Here is a 10,410-nt window from a genome sequence, read left to right as displayed (position 1 = left end):
CCTGACATAGAAGATTGTTTAATTGATATATTTACAAGTTATATACTTAACATTTTGGAACATCTTTTGAGTGTTGTTATTCAGTTTGTGATAATGTGAAATGAACCCCATATAGTGAGGGTATATATTTTCATCCTTTTATTGCTGGTAACTTTCGACTAATTTTGAAGCTTCTAATTTGTTTCATCAGATATCTTCGATTTAAAGCTGTATCATGTTCGTTAGACCTGCTAAGAATGCGTGACCAATATAGGTCATTCGTTATCTCTTGAAACCACATGCATAATTGCGCCGTAGCTTATGGTAAGATTCTTTTGTTTGGGGTAAATGAGCTAGCTAGCTACAAATGGAAGCGTAGCAAGGGAGAGAAGTTTCCCAGTTCGTTTTCTTCTTCCCCTCACGCATAGGTAGGTTTCACGAGATAATGAATGGCCTATATCTGTCTATTATTCTTGTAGGTGTTGAGTAAAACGCTAGAGTTACCAGTGTGTAATAACAAAATAACATAGGTTTACTTTTCTGAGGAAATATAAAATTTAGTGACTGGTTTTGACATAAATTTATATTCTATGGCAATAATAATACTATTGTTTATACCGCTAACTGAATGCTAAATGTTCGACTATTAGATTAACAAGGATATAAGTTGATGAGAGAGAGATGGAACGGAGAAAAATTCTCTCCGGCGCCGGGATTTGAACCCGGGTTTTCAGCTCTCCGTGCTGATGCTTTAACCACTAAGCCACGCCGGATACAATCCCGACACCGTTGAGAATCGTCTCAGATTAAGCTCCATCTCTTGGGTTCCCTCTAGTGGCCGCCCTCTGCACTACGTCATAGATGTCTATGCACGCAGGACCGAAGTCCATACATGTGTAGAGGTGCACTCAGATGAGTGACTGGTTGGCCGGGGTCCGACGGTATGGGCGCCGTCTTTAAATCTGAGACGATTCTCAACGGTGTCGGGATTGTATCCGGCGTGGCTTAGTGGTTAAAGCATCAGCACGGAGAGCTGAAAACCCGGGTTCAAATCCCGGCGCCGGAGAGAATTTTTCTCCGTTCCATCTCTCTCTCATCATCTGAGAAAGCAGAATATCTGCATGGAAATATCATATGTACTTCGGTACATCAAAATAAAAAAGGATATAAGTGTTCTTAACATAATTTTATTTTTCAGTAAATATTATTTCAAGAATTATATGCATGTTACCACAATTTTGTTTGAAATGGGAAGTAAATTTCACTTACTGAGTACTTTACAGTGATTTTTTTACAACTGCACATCTGATTGGATTTTTTATACTTCTGGACTTTAATAATATGCTGGACTTTGTGTGTCGATTTCTAAAACGAGATCTAGATCATGGCCATGGCTTTAAGTCGCGTTTGGATTTATGGAACGAGGTCTTCTTCATTTTTCTGAGCCATGGCTCGAAACCATGGTCTGAAGCAGAGACCACGGCTGGGGCAGGTCTAAAACCACGACCTCATATATACAAGATGGAGATAGTACATCAGCTGGATGGTTATCAAAGGAAAATTTGTGTCTACGGTATTAAATCCCCGGATTAGAGTAATGACAGACAGAATAATCCTTTGTAACTATATAACGACGATAATTTTAGGCGAATATTTCGATTTTCGAAGGAATCAACGCAAAATTGAGCAAGAATGCTAAATAATAATCTGCAACGAAATGCAAGAGGCGGCAGGTTGACATTTTTTTATGCCTTCTTCTTGCTTTGAGGCAAGTAAGGTATAATATTTTATATTAATTATACCTTTATGCCTATAAGACGATATAACTTAATTCTTAGTCTTTACCAGTGGTTTTGGACATTTTATTTAATACTCGAAATTGATGTGAGCCTATAAGAATATGAATCAAACGTGATTCTGTCTTCTCATTTTAAGTTTTATACTACTGGGGCTTTCCACGTAGTAAGTCTAGTATATATGAAAATATGTACAACTACACTACATTTTAGTTTCAATTGAAATTTTAATCCGGTTAATACTTAGGTTATTAATTCCTTAGAACTGGGTTTTCAGGTAGTTAATGTTGGTAGTAGTTATGAACAAATGATAAACTACAACATCAACGCTCGATTTGTGCTAATTATTTGGGCAATATCATTCTAGTACCTAAAAATCTGTTCCCTTTTAAATACTAAGTAATGCTAGTATTTTAAACGAACGTATATTCTGTAAATTAGTAAATATAACAATACCTTAGCTGAGAACAAAAGAACGTGACTTACTGCAATTCAATAAAAATATTAATCCCGATGTTCATTTCTTTCTAATATCGACGTTTACAGGAATAAAAATCGATTCTTAGCTGAGTTGCCATATATAAAACTCACGAACCTCGGTTTCTTCTCAAGTCGCGTCTCGACTTCGTTTTAGAAATCGAATAAGGTTTCAGACGTCGACCGCTGTTTAGAAGCCGAGGTTTGGAACCAGATTTCGTCCGCGTTTTAGAAATCGACTCTGTATCTTTCAGAACGCTGCGCTGTAGACATGATGTATGCTGGACGATTTCATTGTAGGACTTTTTTCTGTGTTGGACTAAAATATAATACAGAGTGATTTATATAGAACTGACACATTTCTTTCATTAATTGTTTCAAAACGAATTGTGCTAGCGACAACTTATTATACGTAAAATGTAGAGGAATTTTGGGAGATTATTTACCTCTATAGCAAATGTTGTCCAGCGTTGTCAATTCCGGAGATCTCGGTGGCCACAGGTTCCTGGAAATTATTCGGTCGTCACATAATCGGATAAATGGAACCATGCTTCATCTGTGAATCATGTGATGGTCAATATGGCAGGATTTTGCACAATGAAGTCTGAAACCAACGACAATAAGTCACTAGATGCGCAGATGTTTATGTTTTATTCTTATTGTTGGCAGCTGTTTTCGACATTTTGTGTCAACGTGAAAATGCAGTACACATTAAATCAACGACTCTTCCTTGTAAAGCAATACTGGATTACGAATTCAATTACAGCTACTCAAAGGGCATACCAGAGGGAATTTGGTGTTCGCAATCCTCCCAAAAGAAACACAATACTGGGACTGGTAAACAAATTGGAAACAACTGGATCTCTGGTGAGTGAAAAGGGCAAGCATCTTTCATCTAGGCTTCCCACGGTTGTTGTTGACGTAAGAGCACGACTGGAGCAGTCATCCAAAAAATCATTAAGACGTTTGTCGCAGGAGACAGGGTACACCTACTCTATGTGTCAGAGAGGCTAAAGCCATATAGGGTTACGGTTGTTCATCAGCTACAGGAACCAGATAAGGATAAAAGAATGAATTATTGTCGTTGGTTTCAGACGTTCATTGTGCATAATCCTACCTCATTATCCATTACATGGTTCACAGATGAAGCATGGTTCCATTTATCCGGTTATGTGACGACCGAATAATTTCCAGGAACCTGTGGCCACCGAGATCTCCGGATTTGACAACGCCGGACAACATTTGCTATAGAGATAAATAATCTCCCAAAATCCCTCTACATTTTAGGTATAATAAGTTGTCGCTAGCACAATTCGTTTTGAAACAATTAATGAAAGAAATGTGTCAGTTCTATATAAATCACTCTGTAGTTTTCGCGCGTCTTAATGCATATGTCTCATCTTCTTCGTAGCTGAGATATTGGACGAATGTAATAAAATATTTAACTATCCATAAGTAACAGCGATTGAGTCTAACAATACACCTAGGCACCGTTGTTAAGCGCGAATGACTCGTGTTGTTCTGGGCGGCTAGAAAGTCACAATCTTCATGAACAAAGTTGAAAGAAAAGGGAGTATGGTGTAGGATATTAAATGTAGGACCATTTCGTTTGTGGACTTTGCGTATGGACATTATACAAGGTGAACATAAAGTCTTTTCCTGATTATAAACATTTATTACCGAAAAAACTACGCTGGATGCAATGATGAAGTTTTCAGCAAAAGATACCTCAACCTTCAACGGATACACTTCAACATGTGCTCCATTTGTTGCCCGAGAACGTCACATTGAAACCCTATTTCTTGCCGTGCTTTCGCCAACATCTCAATTCTCCGACCCCAAAATCCGAACATTATTATATCTGTTGACTTTTCGGAGGTATGGAGGTATGAAAGATTGCCTCTTCAGAAAAAAAAATTGCTTAAACTAGTCATAGGTCGTTGAATTCTTTCCAGAATATCCTCAGCAAATGCAGCACTTCGGGGACGGTCGTCTGGCAACAAAACGTACATGATTTGCGACTTTGTATGCTTTGAACTGCGAAAATCTGTGTAAAATTTTCAGAAAAACCTTTTCAAAGACTTTGGATATAGTTGAAAAAAGACTTATGGGACGGTAACTTGTTGGATTTGAAGCAGGTTTTCCAGGTTTATGGATTACAATTACTACTGCATGTTTCCAAGTATCAAGGAAATATCCCAGACAAAGTAGAGCATTGAATAATGAAGCTAAGTTTGTTAGAGCTTTACGAGTAAGATACTTCAATACAAAGTTTGGGATAAGATCGTATCCAGGAGATTTCTTTGTTGGAAGTTTCTGAATTATTGAGTGGATCTCATTGAATTGAATAATGAAGCTAAGTTTGCTAGAGCTTTACGAGTAAGATACTTCAATACAAAGTTTGGGATGATATCGTATCCAGAAGATTTCTTTGTTGGAATTTTCTGAATTATTGAGTGGATCTCATTGAATTGAATAATGAAGCTAAGTTTGCTAGAGCTTTACGAATAAGATACTTCAATACAAAGTTTGGGATGAGATCGTATCCAGAAGATTTCTTTGTTGGAAGTTTCTGAATTATTGAGTGGATCTAATTGAATTGAATAATGAAGCTAAGTTTGCTAGAGCTTTACGAGTAAGATACTTCAATACAAAGTTTGGGATGAGATCGTATCCAGAAGATTTCTTTGTTGGAAGTTTCTGAATTATTGAGTGGATCTAATTGAATTGAATAATGAAGCTAAGTTTGCTAGAGCTTTACGAATAAGATACTTCAATACAAAGTTTGGGATGAGATCGTATCCAGGAGATTTCTTTGTTGGAGTTTCTGAATTATTGAGTGGATCTCATTGAATTGAATAATGAAGCTAAGTTTGCTAGAGCTTTACGAGTAAGATACTTCAATACAAAGTTTGGGATGAGTTCGTATCCAGGAGATTTCTTTGTTGGAAGTTTCTGAATTATTGAGTGGATCTCATTTGGCGAGGTGAAGTTTACGGGCATTGGTGCTGAAGGATAATTATTCGGAAAATGTTCTATTTCTTCGTTGAATTCTTTATTCTTGATTGGGTTTGGTATGAAAGAAGCTTGAAAGGTGTCTGCGAAAATTGGCTGTAAGGTAAATGACACCCATCTTAGCATGTGCGGTACAACTTACCACCAATAACAAAAGTTCTTCTGAAGCAATGTTGCATAAAGGAATTTCACAGATTTATTACAGATGTGTTTAAGACCTTGTAGAAAATAACAGTATTTAGTAACAGTGTCCTATTTATTCTTTTTGGAGCCAAATTTATAACTTTTAAAAGTATAGTTATCATGTTGAAGTGCATGTGTTGTAGAGGATGCTTGATTTATTGTGTATGTGAGTCATAGTTGTGGGATGCTTGATTGTGTTTGTGTGACTATTGTGTATTAATTTATTATGTATGTTAGAGAAAGTTACTTAATAGTGTTATAGAGAACGGCTATAAGAAATGTTATGTTTATGTGTTGTAACTGTTTTTTGTATGTCTCAATTGATGCCTGATGTTTGATTTGCAATCGCAATGTTTAAATTACGGATTGTTTATGTTTTGTTTCCATTGTGTAAATTAATTTATTTTTCTTTTCAGTTTGTTTTATGATTAGGCCTATTTTTTGTGTAAAACTATAGCCCTAGCATACATATGTAAAATAGGGCTACCCCCCATTGGAGATACAATAATAATAATATTGATCTAAATGAGGGGTTGGAAAGCAATGGTGGATCATTAATGTTTAGGTGAGGGGTTTGGACTTTTTCCATTACTGGTTGTCACAATCAAGAATTAAGACACAACGTTTCGACACACTTTTAAATCCGGACACAAAATAAAGTGGGAAAATACTTCAATCCTACAAACTGAGCGTTCTCTGACACAGAGGAAATACAAGGAAGCCGCACATATGAGTTTTTCGGACAATGCCATTAGTCAACCTAGTCTAATTCTTCCGGATATTTGGTTACCCATAGTTGAACAAGACATCAGAAATATTCAATACAAGAGGAAGAATGCTGTCACCAACACCACGTAGACCATCTGGGGTCATCTCCACCATTAGACAACGCAACCTAGTGTTGCAGCTTAGTAGTTAGTAGTAATGTCTGCTACCGCTAGGTGGCATTATTAGTTTTTTATCATGTCCCTTGTTACTAGTTTTTTCCTTTTTTATCTTTCTTTTATTTTCTATCGCGGTATCTTAACACTTGTTCATTGTTTAGTTCCCCACCCCCTCCTTTTGTGTGTCTTTCATCAATTTTTAGCTACTTCACGCCCATCTTCTTTATTCCGTTTGGTTTAGTGCCAATATACTGCTAATGACTTCAGGTCTTTCTTAATTAGAATCTCCACCGAAGCCAGGAATCAATCGAGCCAACTGACTAGTCTCTGAATTTGAGACAACTCATCCTGCCTAAGGTTTTTCGGTGGTTTTCCTAAGGCGCGAAGACAAATGTCGGGATGAGCCCTAAAAGAAATGGGCCACGGACCTGCACTCATATTCCCATGAATCTCCTTAATTACTCTAAATTAATTAATAATTACATCTCTCCCCTCTCTTCGTAATTGAGCCACCATAAAGCCAAATGGCTGGTCTCTAAATTGAGACCATTCAACAAGGCTCATGACAACAATCACCTCCTACATAATAGCCAAATTGGCTAGTCTCTTATATGAGACAACTCATCCTGCCTAAGGTATTCCGTGGTTTTCCTAAGGCGCAAGACAAATGTCGGGATGAGCCCTATAAGAAATGGGCCACGGACTTATATGCCTTTCCCCATATATATTCCCCTTTTCTTGTAAACGACGTATGCCCTAGTTCAGAATCTATAAATTGTCTATTAAATGTACGAGGCCACTCAATTAGTCGCAATTTGAAAGGACAGGAACCTCTCAAATTGCAGATTTAGATTTCACGGCGCTTCTTCCGACGGCCTTCACATGCCTTGTCATCGAACAACAGATGACAGCGTCTTGCCATCCTAACGGCAAACACCAGCCATCTCCTCCTCGCCCCGTTCCGTGATCATTTGATCAAATCTCCGTCCCCCCTCGCGTATGTGGTACCTAAGAGGTTACGTCCAATTTCGGCTTCCCCTTCAAAATTTTCTAGAGCTCCTTCAGTGGAGCAGCGTAACCCGGAGTGAGACTAGTGGCCAACAGGCTTGGAGCTCACATATTTAGTTTTGTACAGCCCCCAACCCCTTGCAAGGACGCGTTTTGCGTACCTTTTAAATATGTCCTCCCAATTCTCTTTCTATTTTTCGATTCGACGAGGTCACTCAATTAGTCGCAATTTGAAAGGACAGGGACCTCTCAAATTACAGATTCAGATTTCTCGGCGCTTCTTCCGACGGCCTTCACATGCCTTGTCATCGAACAACAGATGACAGCGTTTTGCCATCCTAACGGCAAACACCAGCCATCTCCTCCTCGCACCGTTCCGTGATCACTTGATCAAATCTCCGCCCCCCTCGCGTATGTGGTATCTAAGAGGTTACGTCCAATTTCGGCTTCCCCTTCAAAATGTTCTAGAGCTCCTTCAGTGGAGCAGCGTAACCCGGAGTGAGACTAGTGACCAACAGGCTTGGAGCTCACATATTTAGTTTTGTAGAGCCCCCAACCCCTTGCAAGGACGCGTTTTGCGTACCTTTTAAATTTGTCCTCCCAATTCTCTTTCGATTTTTCGAGGAATCAATGATCAGTCATACCGAATAGCTGTACGTAACGATCCCAACGGTAGGTTTTTTCCTTCTCTCCTTCCTTCCATCTGAAGACGAAGGGAGAACCACCCTTCGAAACGTTGTGTCTTAATTTTTTATTGTGACAACCAGCAATGGAAAAAGTCCAAACCCCTCACCTAAATATGATAATAATAATAATAATAATAGTAATAATAATAATAACAATAATAATAAGGTAAATGGCATGGCTCTTTTATGTGCGAATGCAATATACAGTTTTCTAATTACGTTTGAAAAATTTTCGCTGTGAATACGTTTGACAAGGCATTCTTATTCCATGTTGATCTAAATGAGGGGTTGGAAAGCAATGGTGGATTGTTAATGTTTAGGTGAGAGGTTTGGACTTTTTTCCATTGCTGGTTGTCACAATAAAAAAATTAAGACACAACGTTTTTAGCAACTTCACACCCATCTTCTTTATCCCGTTTGGTTTTAGTGCCAACATACTGCAAATGACTTCGGGTCTTTCTTAATTATAATCTCCACCGAAGCCAGGAATCGACGATCAGTCATACAGAATAGCTGTACGTAACGATCCCAACAATAGGTTTTTTTTTCTCTTCCCTACTTCCTTCCATCTGAAGACGAAGGAAGAACCACCCTTCGAAACGTTGTGTCTTAATTTTTTGATTGTGACAACCAGCAATGGATAAAGTCCAAACCCCTCACCTAAACATGATAATAATAACAACAATAATAATAATAATAATAATAATAATAATAATAATGCAGGGTTCGAAATTGAACGGGTTACATCAGCTTCTTGTCTATGCGGATGACGTGAATATGTTAGGAGAAAATACACAAACGATGAGGGAAAACACGGAAATTTTACTTGAAGCAAGTAAAGCGATCGGTTTGGAAGTAAATCCCGAAAAGACAAAGTATATGATTATGTCTCGTGACCAGAATATTGTACGAAATGGAAATATAAAGATTGGAGATTTATCCTTCGAAGAGGTGGAAAAATTCAAATATCTTGGAGCAACAGTAACAAATATAAATGACACTCAGGAGGAAATTAAACGCAGAATAAATATGGGAAATGCGTGTTATTATTCGGTTGAGAAGCTCTTATCATCCAGTCTGCTGTCCAAAAATCTGAAAGTTAGAATTTATAAAAACAGTTATATTACCGGTTCTTCTATATGGTTGTGAAACTTGGACTCTCACTCTGAGAGAGGAACATAGGTTAAGGGAGTTTGAGAATAAGGTGCTTAGGAAAATATTTGGGGCTAAGAGGGATGAAGTTACAGGAGAATGGAGAAAGTTACACAACACAGAACTGCACGTATTGTATACTTCACCTGACATAATTAGGAACATTAAATCCAGACGTTAGAGATGGGCAGGGCATGTAGCACGTATGGGCGAATCCAGAAATGCATATAGAGTGTTAGTTGGGAGACCGGAGGGAAAAAGACCTTTATGGAGGCCGAGACGTAGATGGGAGGATAATATTAAAATGGATTTGAGGGAGGTGGGGTATGATGATAGAGACTGGATTAATCTTGCACAGGATAGGGACCAATGGCGGGCTTATGTGAGGGCGGCAATGAACCTTCGGGTTCCTTAAGAGCCATTTGTAAGTAAGTAAGTAATAATAATAATAATAATAATAATAATAATAATAATAATAATAATAATAATGTAAATGGCATGGCTCTTTTATGTGCGAATGCAATATACAGTTTTCTAATTACGTTTGAAAAATTTTCGTTGTGAATACGTTTGACAAGGCATTCTTATTCCAGTATAAGACATTTCAGGAGAACTATTACATTTGATCCGACAATATCTTTGCTTTGCCGGCGCTCTTCCTTATCTCCCAGACCACTGAGCAATAATGCTGAAGCAATAATGGCGGAGTAGGATTTAAGATAATGTGTTTCAGTATTTCTCCGCAGGATGGACGTGGCAGAGTCTGCGTATCGCACGGCGAGCTGTCACAAATCAAGACGCATTAATACGCAATGTATGGGGGGGCCAGAGCTCTCTTGCAAATGGCTGGTCTGGCTTTCAGCTTAGGAACAGCCTAGGGGATTCCCCCCTCCGTACTCAACTTTCTCCTTCCTCTGGTATTACTCTGTAATTCAAATGTGAAGTTTTGTACGTGTGAGAAGGAGAGGGCGAACGACGAGAGATGGCAGATAGTATATGGGATTTGAAAGGAGGAAATTTACACTCCGGAGGTGTTAAAAATTCTACTGTTGTGCCCTGTAGTTAGACATCCAACTCATCTCAAGCTTAGTTATGCATTACAGTCGGAGACCCAAGTTTCGGAATACACTTAACGGAGATATTGAATACTAGAGCTCCTTCTTAACACATAAATAATTCTCAAACTCATCAGTTTCAGAGGCTGCAGAACATGAATTTTCGGTTAGCCTT

At 38.3% G+C, this 10,410-nt stretch overlaps 2 non-coding genes across 2 annotated transcripts; one reads left to right on the top strand and one right to left on the bottom strand.

The window, feature by feature from the left end:
- Nucleotides 1-680: 680 nt before the first annotated feature.
- On the bottom strand, nt 681-752 carry TRNAS-GGA (transfer RNA serine (anticodon GGA)). The gene has a single exon. It is a non-coding gene; the product is annotated as a tRNA-Ser (tRNA).
- Nucleotides 753-973: 221 nt separating this feature from the next.
- Nucleotides 974-1,045, top strand: TRNAS-GGA (transfer RNA serine (anticodon GGA)). The gene has a single exon. It is a non-coding gene; the product is annotated as a tRNA-Ser (tRNA).
- Nucleotides 1,046-10,410: the final 9,365 nt, after the last annotated feature.

This window comes from Periplaneta americana, chromosome 4 (assembly GCF_040183065.1).
Source record: "Periplaneta americana isolate PAMFEO1 chromosome 4, P.americana_PAMFEO1_priV1, whole genome shotgun sequence".
Lineage (NCBI taxonomy): Eukaryota > Metazoa > Arthropoda > Insecta > Blattodea > Blattidae > Periplaneta > Periplaneta americana.
Note: the sequence above shows the minus strand (reverse complement) of the source record. Positions and strands in the feature narration are given on the sequence as shown.